The sequence below is a fragment of the Myotis daubentonii genome, chromosome 2 (genome assembly GCF_963259705.1).
Source record: "Myotis daubentonii chromosome 2, mMyoDau2.1, whole genome shotgun sequence".
Classification (NCBI taxonomy): domain Eukaryota; kingdom Metazoa; phylum Chordata; class Mammalia; order Chiroptera; family Vespertilionidae; genus Myotis; species Myotis daubentonii.
Genome location: NC_081841.1, coordinates 200794286 through 200812147, shown reverse-complemented (window position 1 = coordinate 200812147; position 17862 = coordinate 200794286). Strand labels below are relative to the sequence as shown.

Below are 17862 nucleotides of genomic sequence, written 5' to 3'. Positions count from 1 at the left end.
CAGCAGATCCTATGCTAGGAAAAAAATGCAGCTCTTTCATCCCCCCTGCCTCCAGGTTTATTAAGAAACAACTGGTATATTTCATGGTGTGAGGTTAAGGTGTAAAATTAAATGAATTGATACACTTATACACTGAAATATTATTACCATAGTTGTGTTAGTTAAGATCTCCATCACCTTACATAATTACCTTTGTGTGTGTGTGTGTATATTAAGAACATTTAATATCCCCTGACACATCAACTTTTAAGTAAATAATACAGTTTTGTTAACTATAGTCACCATGCTATACATTAGCTCCCAGAACTTACTCATCTTATACCTGGAAGTTTGTACCCTTTAACCAACATCTCCCCATTTCTCCCAACCATTAGGTCCTGGAAACTACCTTTCTACTCTATTTCTACCAGTTCAGCTTTTCTAGGTTCTACATACTAGTATAAGTGAGATCTTACAGTGTTTGTCTTTCAGTGTCTGACTTCTTTCACTTAGCAGAAGGCCCTCAAGTTCCATTCATGTTGTCATAAATAGATTTTCTTTCTTTCTCATAGCTGAATAATATTCCATTGTATATGAATACACATATACTAGTACAATATACATATATACACATATATACATATATACATATCAGAACTTTATGTAAATCTTCATGTATACATTGTACATAAATATACATGAATACATATCACATCTTCATTCATTCATTCATGAACACTTAGTTTTCATATATTGGCTGTTTTAAATAATGCTGCAATAAACATGAGAGTGCAGATATGTTTGATATTCTGATTCATTTCCTTTGGATTAATACCCAGAAGTGGGTTTGCTAGATCATATGGTAGTTCTATTTTTAATTTTTTGAGGAATCTCCATACTGTTTTCCATAATGGCTACACCATTTTACATTCCCACCAACAATATACAGCATTATCTTTTTCCACATCCTTGCTGACACTTGTTCTCTCTTGTCTTTTGGGTGATAGCCATTTTAACAGGTATAAGGGGATATCTCGTGGTTTTGATTGACATTTTCCTGATGGTTGTGCATCTTTTCATGAACCCGTTGGCCATTTTTATATCTTCTTCGGCAATATATCCATTCGTGTCCTCTGCTCATTTTAAAATAAGATTTTTTTGTTATTGAGTGTATGTGTATGTATTTTTAACATTAACCTCTTATCACATATATGGCATGCAAATATTTTCTCATAATTTTGTAAGTTATTTTTTAATTTTGTTATTGTTTCCTTGCTTAGAAGAGTTTTTGTGTTTTGTTTTTGCTTTTGTTTTGTTTGGTTTTTAGTGTGACTCAGTTTCATTTATTTTTGCTTTTGTTGCTTGCATTTTGGTGCCATCTCTCAAAAATTATTGCCAGGACCAATGTCAAAAATATTTTTCCTATGTTTCCGCCTAGGATTTTTCTAGCTTCAGGTCTTATGTTTAGATTTTTAATCCATTTTGAGTTAATTCTGGTGAGTGGTGTAAGATAGGAGTCCAATTTCATTCTTGCACATGTGGTTACCCAATTTTCCCAACACCATTTATTAGAGAGATCATCTTTCCCCGTTTGGCATTCTTGGTTCCCTTGTCAAATATTACATGACCACAGATGTGCTATAGATGCTGAAGATAACTTAGATCCTCCATGGATATATCTGCTCCCCACTTTTTTGCTTCTCTGTGGCAGATTTCCTAACTTTGCATGCCTTCTTTGGATCCTGCAATGCATCAGACCAGGTGGTGATAGCCTCCCTTATGTTTTCCCTAAAGCAATGCTAAGTGTTTAACTTTGAGGTCTCTTTCTGGCCTGCAGATTTGGGCCAGCTTTCTGTGTGTGCTCATTAGTCTTCTGCAAAGCTTGCCCTTGCCATTATAAGAAGCATGCACAGGGGGCCAGCCACTAGGTGGAGGGGTGTATGGGTGAGGCTCACAGAGTGCTAGGGACATCTGTAAGCCTGTTGGGGTATCTACAGGTGAGATGCCTCCCAGTGGAGTCTGTGATGCCACAACCTTTTGATATTATGTGGGCCCTGGCTGCCATTCTCCTATCTGCTCACTATCCCCTAGTTGTGCAGCTCTTGAGTCATTACTCTAAGTGGGGTGAGAGAGAAATAGGGCTCTTTGGCAGAGTCTCACACAGCTGGGGAAGCTGGGCACTCACTCATATGCATTCACTTTCTCCCACAGGAAAAATCACTGGCTCAGAAGGGTTCCTTGGCAGTGAACTACTGCCTTGAGGGGGGGATTACAAGGTTAAAGTCAAACTCCTCCTCTTATCCTCTGCAATGAGTCCTAGCTTAGATTTTTGTTTGTTTGCTTGTTTCATAGGTATGCTGGAATTTCTCCACGGGACTCCTGGACTTCTATGAAGGCTTTTATCCATGGGTGATTATCTGAGTTAGTGTTCTCTAGGGGTTTCCAGACTGTACCCATGAGGGGCTGAAGCCAGGTCATGGGCCACTTCAAGTTCCACAGCTGGGACCGAGGCCTGTATGCCTAATACCTAATGCATGGTGGCTAAGGATCCTCCTGGGTCCTTTGACATATGGTGCTGGATCATACGACTTCTATAAAAGCACTTCTGTCTATGAATGGATACCAATTGTGGTTGTTGAGAGGAGAATACAACAAGGGGATGTCATATTCAGTCATTTTGTTGATGTTACTTGCATCTGCTCCTAAAGTTATTGCCTGAAATGGGGTTGGAGGAGGAAAACCTTTATATTCTCTTATTTCCACACTCCACCCTTTTACCAGGACCTCATTGACTAAAACAGCTGGAAACAGGCTTTCTGCCTTGTTTGCAATACAGAGTAAAGCAGAGGAGGCTCAGACAATGGGTCAGAAAGCAAACAGGCCTGGGACAGGCATAAATATCTCTCATCCATCCTATATAATAAAAGGGTAATATGCAAATTGACCCTAACAACAGAACAACTGGGAATGACTGGTCACTATGACACACACTGATCACCAGGGGGCAGACGCTCAATGCAGGAGCTACCCTCTGGTGGTCAGTGTGCTCCCACATGGGGAGCTCTGCTCAGCCACAAGCTAGGCTGATGGCTGCCAGCACAGCAGTGGTGGCGGGAGCCTCTCCCGCATCCTCAGCAGCGCTAAGGATGTCCAACTGCAGCCTACATTTGCTCCCCACTGGCAAGTGGACATCCCCCAAGGGCTCCCGGGCTGCCAGAGGGATGTCTGTCTCCCAGCTTAGGCCCACTCCCCCCGGTGAGCAGTCCTAAGCCAGCAGGTGGACATCCCCCGAGGGGTCCCAGACTGCAAGAGGGCACAGGCTGGCCTAATGGACGCCCCCAAGTGCACAAATTTTTGTGTACTGGGCCTCTAGTTATATAATAAAGAAGTATCCCAGTATGTAAGAAAGTTATAGAGATTGGATTTTGTCTCAGATAGAGCAAAGCATGTTTTCCTAATTTATCATTTTACTGCCATGAAGTGTGACACCAAAGTGAGACAATCAAAATACATAAACCTTGATATATGATCCATTTTGACTCTTCCAGATAAAGATTGCTGAATCCTTATACTTTCAACTCAATCAATTGCTACATGGTCAATCACGAAGAGGGTTAAAAATATGAAATTGATCATGCTACAGTCAATTTATACCATCATATAGACTTGGTGTAAATTGTGATGAGTGCTAACAATCTGCTAGATAAGAAAAAATTCAAAAAAATGACCTTGAACATACTAGGATAAAGTGCAATGGCAAAAACTACACAGCTGAAATGTGCACACAAAAAATGAAACCAGAATGGGAGGCATTCTAACAACAAGAAAATATTATGAGGGGGGAGGGGAAGTGTATTTGCCTCACTTAGAAAGAAACCAAAATAAAAAGCAATCTTTTATATTATGAACTATTATCTCTTTGAATATAAAGTAAAAATGAGAATTGAAACAAATAGCCCTGGAATACTACTTTAATTTGGGTTTATCTTCAGCTGATAAAATTTTACCTAGCCTTCAAAGTCTGTTTCAATATCATTCTACCATGGACCTTTTTTTCTCCCCACTCTCAGATAGATACTAGCCTATAGCAAGTTACTGGTATTTATCATATGACATTTTGATTATATCACACCATTTAATACTCTTACAAGTTTGTAATATCTTGTATATTATAAACTTCTTGAGTAAGAAATTTTGGTCAATTCATTTTGACATTCATCACTGCACTTGTACAGTAAGTTCTCCACAAATTTAGATTGTCTAATTGACTGTAAGATCATATGTTGATCATTCATTCATTCCATACTTATCTAAATCTTACACATAAAGCCTTGGAATAACTTTTAGCTTAGAGTTCTTTAGTAATTTAGGCTGATATAGATTTATTTAACTTTTTATTAAAATATTTATAAATACATATTTATAAATACGATAGGATTTAGCTTTTAGTTTGATGATTTTTCACAAACTGATTATTGATATATGATCAGCTCTCAAATATAAAAATACAATTTTACCATTGCCACAGAATCCATTTGCTCTCTCTTCCATTCACTGCTTGCTTGTTCCAGGATAACTACCACCTGATTTCTAAAGCTTTGACTGGCTTCCTTCACTTGACATTAAAATTTTAAGATTTTTTAAAATGTAGGTAGTATTGTTATAAATTATTCAGTTACAGTACTACATAGAATTTATCATAATATTTTTGTTTATTAAGCTGCTAATGGGAATTCTGATAATTTCCAGTTTGGGGCTAATTTCTAGTTATGATTGCTACAGCCATGAATACATGCATATATAGATTTATCAAGTGTATTACTAGAAGGATAATTGTTTTGCATATGTTATGCATATGTTACTGGACTCTGTTCTGTTCCATTGCTCTGTTTGTTTATCCTTGCATCAGAGTTTTATTATGAATTTTAATAGAATAGCAGGAAAATACCAATCCAAAATGTAGTTCAGCTGTTTGATTCTTTAACAGTGCCTTAACATTCTCAGACCTTTGCATCTCTACATCAGTTTTAGGTTGCTTTTCAAGTTCCACCAGGACTTGCTTTTTAAAAAAGCAGAAATTACACTGATTTCTGAGGTTAACTGGGAGAAATTTGATATCTTTAAAATACTGAGTTATCACTTCATTAATGTGATATAATCTAACATTTCTCTCGACGTCCATCATAGAAGTGCAAGCAGTCAAAATGAAGTTCAATCCCTCTGTGACTTTTGACCAGAGCAAGAACCGTAAAAGACATTTCAATGCACCTTCCCATATTCGAAGGAAGATTATGTCTTATCCTCTTTCCAAAGAGCAGAGACAAAAGTACAATGTTCAATCCATGCCCATCTGAAAGGATGATGAAGATCAGGTTGTCCGAGGACATTACGAAGGGCAGCAAATTGACAAAGTAATCCAGGTTTACAGGAAGAAATATGTCATCTACACTGAACAAGTGCAACGGGAGAAAGCTAATGGGACAACTGCTCATGTGGGTGTTCACCCCAGCAAGGTGGTCATCACTAGACTAAAGCTGGACATAGACCGCAAAAAGACCCTTGAACATAAAGCCAAATCTTGCCAAGTAGGAAAGGAAAAGGGAAAATACAACGAAGAAACAATCGAGAAGATACCGGAATAAAGTATTATTATATATAACTTTAAATAAAAACTTAAAATGAAAAAAAATTTCCTCAAAAACATGCTGTAACTTTTAGTTTTTAAGTTCTGCATATCTTTTAGAGGATATTTTCCTAGACACTTAAAGTTTTTGATACTATAGAAGAGGCCCGGTGCATGAATTTGGGCATGGGTAAGGTCCCTAGGCCTGGCTGGCAATCAGGGCTGATCTACGGGGTGACTGGCAGGGCGATTGGGGCCCCTGCTCACACACATCTTGGCCTGGCACTGCCCACTTGCTGGCCCTGCCCCACCTCCCGCCATTTGTGGGGTGACCAGAGGGGCAATCGGGGTCCTTGCTCACACCCGCCTTGGCCTGGCACCGCCTGCTCACCTGTTCCACCATTCTGCCGTGTCCTGCTCTCATCAGGGCCCATCGGGGCCGGCAGCGCCTCCACTGCCGCCTGCTGCCAGCGCTGCATTGCCAAAGCCCGCCATGTTTAGCGCTACCTCCTTATGTTCAGCGCACATCTAACTCCAGGTCGGTCAAACTCTCCCAGCTGTGGGGACAATTTGCATATTAGCCTTTTATTATATAGGATTAGCTCAGGTCTCCTCTCACACCCTGAGTGGGCCACTCCCCACCCCCTGTCTCTCCCGTGAGTGATGAGCAATGGGGACTCGGCTTCTTGGTGCCCTGCTCAGACTTGCTCTGCTCCACCTGGACACCTGCCTCCCACGAGCATCCTGGCCCAGAAAGTAGGACTCCTACCCTTTCCTCCTCCTTGGACTCTAACTTGGGAGCCTGGGGTCACTCAGTCCGTGGGAGACAGGGACACCTTGTACAGAAAGGCCAGGAACTCCAGGGTTCAACAGCTGTGATTCAAAACCCCTATTAGCCTTGGGCCCTGGGCACCTAGCCTTGCACCTTTATTTCCCTTTTATTGTACCACTAGAGGCCTAGTGCACGCATGGGGGGGGGGGGTCCCTCAGCCCAGCCTGTACTCTCGCCAATCCGGGACCCCTCGGGGGATGTCCGACTGCCAGTTTAGGTCGGGCCTAAACTGGCAGTCAGACATCCCTCTCACAATCCGGGACCGCTGGTTCCTAACCGCTCACCTGCCTGCCTGCCTCCCTGATGCCCCTAACTGCTCCCCTGCTGGTCTGATCGCCCCTAACTGCCTCTGCCTCGGGCCCCGCCACCGTGGCTTTGTCTGGAAGGACATCCAGAAGATGTCTGGTCTAATTAGCATATTACCCTTTTATTAGTATAGACGGAGGATGGTATGTTTAATTTTCAAATTGTTTTCTAGTATATAGAAATAAAATTGATTTTTAAATTTTGATCTAGTATCTTATGACCTTGCTAAATTCACCTATTAGCTACACTAATAATTTTGAAAGTGTTTCTATATACTGGCAGATTTTATATACATAATCATATAATGTCAGTAATGATAGCTTCATCTCTTCCTTTCTAATCATTTTGCCTCTTGTTTCTTTTCTTACCTTATTGCACTGCTTAGCACCTCAAGTACATAATGCAGAACACAGTGGTCTACAGTGAGCATCCTGTTCGTGTTTCTATCTCGGGAGCAAACTCTCTTATACTTCACTATTGAACATGATATTTGTTTTAGGTTTATTTTTAAAATATATTCTTTAGTTCTAGTTTGTTAAGAGCTTTCTTTTTAAGTCATAGTAGATTATTTTGTTATTTTTTTCTACATTTATCTGGACGATCACATGATTATCTCATTTGTTCCATTAATGTAGTAAATTAAAAAGACTACTTTTTGAATTTTAAAACAACCTTGCACTTCTAAATATACAAGTTGGTTGTTATATATTATCTTTTAAAATGCATTTACAAATACTGAATTTTATTTGCTAATAGTGTCAAGGATTTTTGTACCTATAATTATGAGATATTAATTTGTAATTTTCCTGTTTTGTAATGTTCTCTGAAAAAATTTAGAATTGAGATTATATAAGCCTTACAAATAGAAGCAAAGTATTTATTCATTTTTGCATTTTTAGAAGAGTTTGTACAAAATTGGTATACTTTATTTCTTAAATAGTAAGAAGAATTCACCAGAGAAACTATTCTCACAACACCAAAATTTAGCAAGTGTCTCACAGGGAAAATTAGCCAGGAATTTTTGTTTTCTAAAATTTCTAAATTTAGCCCACCACCACAGAAATTCCCCCAAATTTTATTTATATTTATTCCCACAAAAGAGATGCTCAGCCAGTGTTTTCATCAGACCTTGCCCAGAAGTGGGAAATGCTCTTAGATGATGGTAGAGGCTGAATATGATGAGGCCATCTTGGAAATATTCTACTGTCCTTGAATTTTAGATAATCCAATCCTCATTGATTTCATAGCTCTTGATGCCTTAAAATATGTGGGTTTTGGGTTTGTTTGTTTTTTTCTGGCTGTTATTGCATAAGCACTGATCTACCATTGTGTACTACACTCTAACTACGGGCAGAAATGTAGAGTGTCTTTTTAAGAAAACAGATGGTAGTTTTTCTCTTGTCTGGAGTCAAGGTTCTAGGAAGGCTCAGAAGAATTCTTTTTTTTTTTAATGCTTATGAATATGAACTCTTCCTTCGCTTTTTAAATTAAAAATAGTACCTGCTAATTTTAATTATATGGTAGTCATTGTGCTCTTATAAATTCCTAAAATGGGTTGAAATAAAATTTCCTTAATTCTAGCTTAAAACATGGATTCAAGGCTCTCAGTCCCAAAATTCCTCCAAAATTACTGGGATGGAGCCCAGGTAACTGTAATTTTAATATACTTCCCAGGAAAGTCTGATGCAGCCCATCCACACGAAGACATTTGGAAATCACTGAACTGGGCATGAAGTGATTAAAAAGTAATGTTCTGTATCACTATGTTTATAGTGAAATGCAGGAAATTTCATGGACTGTAAAAGGGGGGATCAATTTCAGTCCCCACTGCTATACTGTATGGAAATACAGATCTCTAAAAAAGGTTTAAAACCACTCCCCAATACCACAGTACATAAAAGAAAGTTGAGATGATAGAAAGAATGTGAATGCCAGAGCTAAAGATTTCTGATCCTACAGGCAGAGCACTGTCTCTCACCCGGAGGCTGACAATCCATCTCTAGGATTATTTAGAAAAGACTAAGAACTCTGGGTGATAAGTCAATAAGAACCCCGAAATAAGAAGCAAATAGTTCTTTTTGGTGTTGTTTTTGTTTCTTTGTTTTGTTTTTGTTTTGTTCTTTGAATCTAAAAGCTTGGGACCAGGCTTATTAATACTTTAAGTTGGTTTAGCTTTCTTTTTAAACAATTTTATTTTTCAACTGTAATTTACATTCAAAATTTTGTATTAGTTTCAGGTATACAGCAGAGTGGTTACCGTCAGACAATCCCAAATTTTACAAAGTGGTCCCCTGATGTTTCAAGTACCCACCTGGCACTGTATATAATTACTACAATATTATTGACTATGTTCTCTGTGTTGTACTTGACTACTGTGTGACTATTTTGTGACTACCAATTTATAGTTCTTAATCTCTTCACTTTTTTACCCATATATTTTGTTTGTTTATTTGTTAAGATTCCACATATAAGTAAAATTATATGGTATTTGTTTTTCTCTGACTGATTTATTTCACTTACCATAATACCCTGTAGGTCTATACATGCCATTTCAAATAGTAAGATTTTGTTCTTTTTTAATGGCTGAGTAGTAATCTATTGTATATATGGACCAACATTTTTTATCCATTGATAGGCACTTGGGTTGCTTTCATATTTTGACTATTGTAAATAACACTGCAATGAACAAAGGGGCACATATATTCTTTCAAATTAGTTTTTTTTTTGTTTTGTTTTCTTTGATACATACCCAGAAGTGGAATCACTGGGTCCTAAGGCAGTTCCATTTTTAATTTTTTGAGGAAACTCCATACTGCTTTCCACAGTGGCTGTATCAATCTGCATTCTTACCAACAGTGCACAAGGATTCCCTTTCTCCTCTCCATGTTCTCACCAACTCTTGTTGTCACCCCTTCCAAGAGCCCATCTGTTTGAAAACCTCTGATTTAAAGAAGAGAATTCTAGATACCAGGCAAAGAAAGATAGCTTTTCCGTTCTTTCATTTCTGTCTCAGCATTATTAGGATCCTGTGGAGCTTTACAAATATCCTTTTTTGTCCCCTCCCATGATAATAAGGTGTTGAGACGTAAGTAACAAAAACGAAGACAAAAATGATAATATTGGTAATTAGAAGTAACTTTATATGTGTGATCATATGGACATCCTATTACTCACCCCCAAACTGAATTTCCGCCCCCAGATTAAAAGGCTTTCCCTTTCAAAGGTAGAATCTGAACTTGTAAACTTATCTCATGGTGGAGAACATACCAAAATGCATTTCCTCTGCAGGCAGGCTGAAGTTGATCATGAAGAATCTGAGTTGAGCATATTCTAGTAACATTAAGACTGTAACTTAATTGATTCCTCCTCTTTGGGGATTTCCTCTCATTCTTTTCTCTAGCAGGGGGTAGAATAGAAATCGCCTTCCACTGTAGGTACCATTCTCTCTTCACAACACCCAGTGCCTAGGTGTTATCCTAAGTAGCACAGGGACTTTTAAAAGATCACCCAATCCAGTACTGTCTTCGCTAAAAATATCTAATGACCTCCCTTTTCTCCTCTCTTGTTTCCCATTTCCCTTTGGTTCTGCTCTATATGCTACAAACAGAGATAGTTGATCTGTGTTTTGGGTAGTATGTTCCACCCTTTATAAATAAGGTATTATATTGTGCCTCTGGAGACCTTCCCCAATCCTTTATGCGAAGATGTTTAAGGGGAATTAATTCATAATAAATACCCTCGGCTCATACATCAAGGCAGCAGGTTACACTGGGGAATCAGCCCTGCAAGGTAAGTTGTTCTTTTGGCTCCTTATCTAGCCTATCTACAATGCATTCATTATGAACACACTCTTTGCCCAAACAAAAGATATTTAATTTGGGGATTTAAGTTCCTGCAGCCCATTCATATCACATCACCTCACTGGTGATTATCTGGTTCTTCCTGCTGTTTCGTAGCTAGGAATACTTAAATCAGAAGTCACAAGCACAAACATCTACAGGGGCCAAGTGAACAACGTAAATAAGCAAAGCAGAGAAGTGGAATTAAAAAATAGGGAGTGTGTTGAATAGAAAGTACATGTGCCATGGAAAGAGGTAGCTGCAACTCCATGTTATGGTTTGTCATGACTTAACATAGTAATCTAGTTGTCTTTCTACCTTCTAAATCTTTTTCTTTTAATATGTATTTTATTCATTTTTTTACAGGGAGGAAGGAAGAGGGATAGAGAGTTTGAAACATCCATGAAAGAGAAACATCCATCAGCTGCCTCCTGCATATTCCCCTACTGGGGATGTGCCGGCAACCAAGGTATATACCCTTGACCGGAATCGAACCTGGGACCCTGCAGTCTGCAGGCCAATGCTTTATCCACTGAGCCAAACTGGTTAGGGCTACCTTCCAATTCTTAAAAGAAAGCTCAGAAACTCAGACTTTTATATAAAGTCCTTTTAATAGGAAATATGTAAAACTAATTTAAAATAAAGAACAATTAATTTTCACATTAGTAGGAAACAAATAAAAATAAAACTCCAAACTAAAATACTCAGTCTGTATATGGCCCATAAGCTACATATTTACAGCTGGTACACTGTATTAAATCACTTGACTCTTGACCCACCTACTCTACTTTTTACCAGAGAGAGTCCAAACATACCCCCATCCTTCTGGTCTTCTTTGCTTGACACCCATGATAAAGCCTCCAGTCCCATTATTGTAAGTTGTATCTGCAGAACCAATCTCCCCTTTCTGGCTCATTCTCAGGGTTCCAGAATCAGGAAATCATCCTTTTCATATTAGAGTCTGGCTTTTAAAGAGTATATACATTTTCATAATGTGAGCCGTGGAATGTCATTAAAAATTTTTTTATTGTTTTGTTTGTTTTACCTTCAACCTGGCACAGAGTAGAAAGGATTCGGGTTAGGTTTGGGAGTGTGATATAATGAACAAATCCTTGGTGAAATGTCTGATAAACATAGCTTCTAATCTTGTCTTTGTCATTTCTTAGCAGCATGATTGTATTCAAGTCCCTCAGCTCTACTGAGTTTTCATTTTCTCATATGCAAAATGAAGATGCTAATAAAGGATTGTTATAATGATTAAATGGGATAGTATATAAGAAAGTACCAAGGAAACCAATAAATGTTATTGAAACATAGGGCATTATTATGATTGATGTTTTTAATATTTAAATCTAAACTTGCCTTGAATTTCTTTTGTTTCATTGAAATTATTTTTCTTTTTATCTTATAGAATGGAATTAACAAAAGGGAATAACTAAATCTCAATGCAGGGTCAAGTTTTAATGGAATATACAGTATTGATCTGGTGCAATATTTTTCTCAACATTTCATTCTAAAAACAGATATATATATTGAATACTCACTATAGGCCAAACATTGTTCTAGGCACTGGGTATATAGAGATGAACAGGACAGGAAAAGGACCTGCCCTCATGAAACTTAAATTTCTTATTAGGGAAACAGATCATAAACAATGAAACACATAAATACAAAATTTTAATATGATTTACATGCTTTAAGGTAAAATAAAGCAAGATGTGGAAATAGTGCTGACAGGAGAAAGAGGAGCTATTAAATTAAATTACTAAATTTAAATTTAAGTATTTATTTTTTAACAATTAAAAATCTTTATTGCAAAGCTGAATATATTTTCAAAATAATATACAGTATTTAAGGAGAGAATAAAATATAAATGTTCACTTGGGAGATTTATATATATATTAATATCCTATATAATAAAAGTCTAATATGCTAAGTGTCCAGTCGTTGGGTCATCTGTTCAATCAAAACGTAATATGCTAATGATATGCTAAGGCCGCTCAACTGCTCCCTATGACGTGTACTGACCACCAGGGGGCAGACACTCCAACCAGTAGGTTAGCTTTCTGCTGAGGTCTGGCTGATCGGGACTGGGCTAGATGGGCCAGACACACCCTGGAGCCCTCCCGGTCCCTCTCCGGCCCTGATCATGCACTGGTGGGGTCCCTCAACCTGGCCTGTGCCCTTTTGCAATCTGGGATCTCTCGGGGGATGTTTGGAGAGCCGGTCTCCGCCTGATCCCACAGGCTAGGCCGAGGGACCCCACTGGGACATGAATTCATGCACCGGGGCCTCTAGTATATCCTATCTAATAATAGAGAAACATGGTAATTAACAGTAACTTCGCTATCCTTCCTATTGGCTAATCAGCGAGATATGCAAATTAACTGCCAACCAAGATGGCGTCCAGCAGCCACGTAGCTGAAGCAAACATGAGGCTTGGTTGCCCTGGCAATGGAGGAAGCCAAGGTTCCCCACCTGCTGCACCCGGCTCTGAGCCTGAAAGCAACAGCTCTGAAATGCAACTATGTTTCAATTATAGAAGCGAAACAAACCCAGAGACCTGCTTTCAGACAGCCCGACATTGGAGCTGGAGCTGCAACAAAGTTTCAATTACAGAAGGTAAATAAATCCCAGAATAAAAAAAAGAAAAAGAAAAAAAGGAGAGACTGGGAGCTTCAGTTGCAGGCTTGGCCTGCCTGAAAACAGCCCTCAGCCCCTCATCCAGGCCGGCCAGGCACCCCAGTAGGGACCCCCACCCTGAAGGGGGTGCGGGCAGCCTGAAAACAGCCCTCAGCCTCTCATCCAGGCTGGCCAGACACCCCAATGGGGACCCCCACCCAGAAGGGGGTGCGGGAAGCCTGAAAACAGCCATCAGCTCCTCACCCAGGCTGGCCAGGCACCCAAGCAGGACTCCCACCCTGATCCGGGACACCATTCGGGGCAAACCAGTCAGCCCCCACCCGTGCACCAGGCCTCTATCCTATATAGTAAAAGGCTAATATGCAAACTGACCCTAACAGCAGAAAGACTGGCAATGTCTGGTCACTATGACACACACTGACCACCAGGGGGCAGATGCTCAATGCAGGAGCTGCTCCCTAGTGGTCAGTGCGCTCCCACATGGGAGGAGCTCTGCTCAGCCACAAGCCAGGCTGATGGCTGCCAGTACAGCGGTGGTGGTGGGGGCCTCTCCTTCCTCAGCAGCGCTAAGGATATCCGACTGCAGCTTAGGTCTGCTCCCCGCTGGAAAGTGGACATCCCCCAAGGGCTGCCGGCTGCCAGAGGAATGTCTGATTGCCAGCTTAGGCCCAATCCCCTGGGGAGCAGGCCTCAGCCAGCAGATGGTCATCCCCTGAGGGTTCCCAGACTGCGAGAGGGCACAGGCTGGGCTGAGGGACCCCCTCCCTCCCCGAGTGCACTGAGCCTCTAGTATATATATAATACTCACTAAACAGTGGGAAATGTAGTTTGATGGAGATTCAATTTGAGTAAAACATGCTGCTGAGAGAGAATCCAATAATTCTGTGACTGTAGAGGAGCCCCCTACTTCTTGGTGTGTTCTCATGTTCTTCATACGTGGAGGGATCCTTCATGCAGAGGCTGACTGCTGAGTTCAGCATGTGGAGGAGGAGGATCCCAGCCTAGTAAGAGGGCTCTCCTGCACCCACTGGCCTCAGGGACTGTCTGGTGGAGGTTTAGGTGAAGGTAGGCGGTATAGTGACAGCTAGGGAGTCCTCAGTGGAGAAAAGGAGCATTGCTGCTTTAAGACTCAAGTCCCCTACTGGGGAGGGGACCATCAGGGCTTGGTTTCAGGCATCCTGGCAGGTTTGGAAAAGCAGCTTGTGGAGTGGGGATTTTTATGATCTCTCCCAGAGACTTGAGCATCTTTAGCATACCCGCCATCCCCTCCTCTTGCCTGGAGCATTTGGCTCTCTCTTCCCTCAGTTTGTGGGCCAGCGAGATAATTTCCACACCACCGCAATAAAGCCAGTATCACAATTAAGCAGGTTGTAGTCTTTTGCTGGTTGAGGGTCTTGCCTTCAATAGGTAAAAATCACAACATCTTTGGAGTACAATAAAGCGAAGTTCAATACAACGACTGATGCCTGTACATGGATCTTGTGTATCTAAAAAAAATGTTTTTTTGTTTTAGTTTTTCAAATACAGGTGACATTTATTGTTCTATTAGTTTCAGTATACAGCATACTGGCTAGATATTTATATGATTTGTTAAATAAGCCCTCTCCCCATAAGTCTAGTACACAGCTAGCACCTGCCTTCATAAAACTTAAATTTCTTATTAGGGAGACAGATCATAAACACTTAAACACATAAATACAAAATTTAATGTGGTTTATATGCCTTAAGATAAAATAAAGCAGGATGTGGAAATAGAAAGTGACAATAGGAGAAAGAGGAGGAGTTACTAAATTAAATTGAATTAATTAATCTTAAAATTTAATTAGTTAAATTTTGGGGAGTTATTTTAAGTTGTACGGTCAGGGAAAACCTGTCAGAGCAAGTGACATTTGAGCAAAATTGTGACTGAATTGCAAGAATAAGCCAAGGAGGTGTTGGGCCGGGGGAAGTGGATAGGCAAGAGAAATATTCCAAGCAGAGGAAGTGGCAAATGCAAAGTATAAAAAGCAGGAATAAGCTTTGTACATTCAAGGAACAGAACAAAGACCATTGTTACTAAAACAAAGAGAGAAAGGGTAGTAAATAAGATAAAGAAGTGGGCAGAAAAAGATCTAATCCAAAATTGTGACCTAGGTAATAAGAAGACTTCCCATAAGAGGTAGAACTCAGCCAAGTAGATGAAACATGGACTGTATTTGAATAGGCAGAGATGTGGCAGACATTACCTACATGATAAGCTGGGATGATTCTCTAATTATTTAATGTATTTGCTTGTTGGGAACAGCCTGTTGGGAAATCTGACACTTGGATTAGTGCTAGGGTCAGATACTTTGGCCCTGCTTCTTGGGGATGGGGTGGAAATTATCCAGAAATATACATAAATTAAAATTACATAGAGAGTCAAAGATTTGAGTCAACAGACAAGAGACAAAGCATTACATGAAGATCAGTAATATATTGGGAAGTAGAGTACATAGTGTGTAATGAATCAAAAGAATTCAGGTCATATGTGGTGAGAAAATAAAAATTTTGAGTACTTAGAGTAGTCCCCCCTTATTTGTGGTTTCACTTTCCACAGCTTGTTACCTGTGGTCAACAGCAGTCCAAAAACATTAAATGGAAAAAAAACACAAACACAAACAAAACCCAGCAATAAAGGATACATGAGGTTTAAATTGTGCACTGTTCTGAATAGCATGATGAAATCTCACAACATCCTGCTCTGTCCCACCTGCCACATGAATCATCCTTTGTCCACTGTATTCATGCAGTATATGCTACCTGCCCATTAGTCACTTAGCAGCCTTCTCTGTTTTCAGGGTGGAAAAGGAGGCTTGGAAACAGGATTAGGAGGAGCATGTAAGTAGACAAAAGTTATTGTCAGAGTTCTAATTATTGGGTTGCATGGTGCATTTGTGAATGTTTATCATATTATTAAAACTAATAAACTAAATAAATTAATGTCATGTATGGATACTGATTATAGGTTATTACAAACTGAGGATTATAATTAATCCAATTCTGTACATCAGAGATTCTTTAAAATCATATATAGCAAGAACTCTTCTGAGCAGGAATTAATTAGTATGCGGGACTTCTCAGGGAATAGAGAGTAAGGATAAAGAGAAAAGACAGGTACTTTAGTGACAAGTACCATAGAAATGCACAGATGCCTGGATAAATACACTTCCTCTCAAGCTGACCGTGGGGTGTGTCTCTCTTGATCATTGTTGGAGGAAGATTTGCCAAAATTATCTTTCTCTGATTCAAAGGCTCACATCAAACAGAATTTGACTGTTTATATGAACCATAGATTTCATCTACTCAAATGATTAAAAAGATTCTCTGATATTTCTTTATAGCTACTTGAATTATGTGACCTTTTGTTTTAACCTAGCTACTTAATACTCTTCTCTCACACTCACCTTCTCATTTTTATTCCTCAGAGTTTAGATCTTACGGTGATATATAATTTAACTTAGAAATGTGATGGTACTGCCTTATGGATTCCCTAGTTAATCTTATTAGTAAGGTTGTACTCCAATATTTTCCTAGTTAAAGTGTAACCCCAACTCCTTTTCCTCTCAGGGCCCTCAAACCCTTACCAAACTCACACTGGCAGGGTAGGGGAGGGGACAGGGAAGGCCACAGGCATAGCAGAGATTCAAGGGGAGTTTAAGGTGGAAGGGATATTAGAAGTCTTATAAATGAGAAAACAGAGAAGAGGAGAGGAGGGGAGGGGAGGGGAGAGGAGGGGAGAGGAGGGGAGGGGAGGGAAATAGTTGTTCCAAATCACTCAGTTAATTGATTAATTCACAGGTATATTTGTCCTGGCTAATGGTAGGGTCAGAGCCAGAACCCATTTCTCCTGATTTTAGACTAATGCACTTCTTAGTTTACCAGGTTGCTCTTCACCAGCCATGTGTGCCTGGAGAGGAAATAAATTTTTTCCTGTTCCATTTATATCTCGAAGTTTCTAATTTATACCCTCTTAATAATTCCTGAGATTAAACTCCACAGGAAAAGTATAAGGCTACTTTTATTTATTTATTTTTAATTTTTAAAATACATTTTTATTGATTTCAGAGAGGAAGAGAGAAGGGAGAGTCAGAAACGTCAATGACAGAGAATCATTAGTCAGCTGCCCCCTGCACGCCCCCTACTGGGGACCGAGCCCGAAATCTGGGCATGTGCCCTTGACCAGAATCAAACCTGGGGCCCTTCAGTCTGCAGGCCAATGTTCTATACACTGAGCCAAACCAGCTAGGGCTCCGGTTACTTTTTAAAATCTATGGAATCTCTTTATAGTCTGAAAGAAAGGGGTCACCTCAGCTCTTGTTGACAAGGGACCCAAGAAGGGTTATCACCAGGTGCCATACACACTCCAAAAGAGCTTGTTGAGCCACCTGAGTCCCTGCCTATAGTGGGAGGAGGGAGTGATGGCAGGTGGAAGGTGGGGTGAGAGTGGCAGACAATAAAGAAAGCACTTTTGCAGAACTGTGTAGTGTAGACAGAACATGAGATTTCTATGGTGCCCCCCCCCCATGAGTCTATTCATCCTGACTCTTATAATAAACCGATTACCTAGAATACTTAATTTTGACACACAGTCTTCACTTGATCTTGTTTTCTTTGAGAAG

General features: G+C 39.8%; 1 pseudogene; it reads left to right on the top strand.

Moving 5' to 3' along the window:
* The first annotated feature begins 5183 nt into the window (after positions 1-5183).
* On the top strand, positions 5184-5621 carry LOC132226445 (large ribosomal subunit protein uL24-like; annotated as a pseudogene).
* Positions 5622-17862: the final 12241 nt, after the last annotated feature.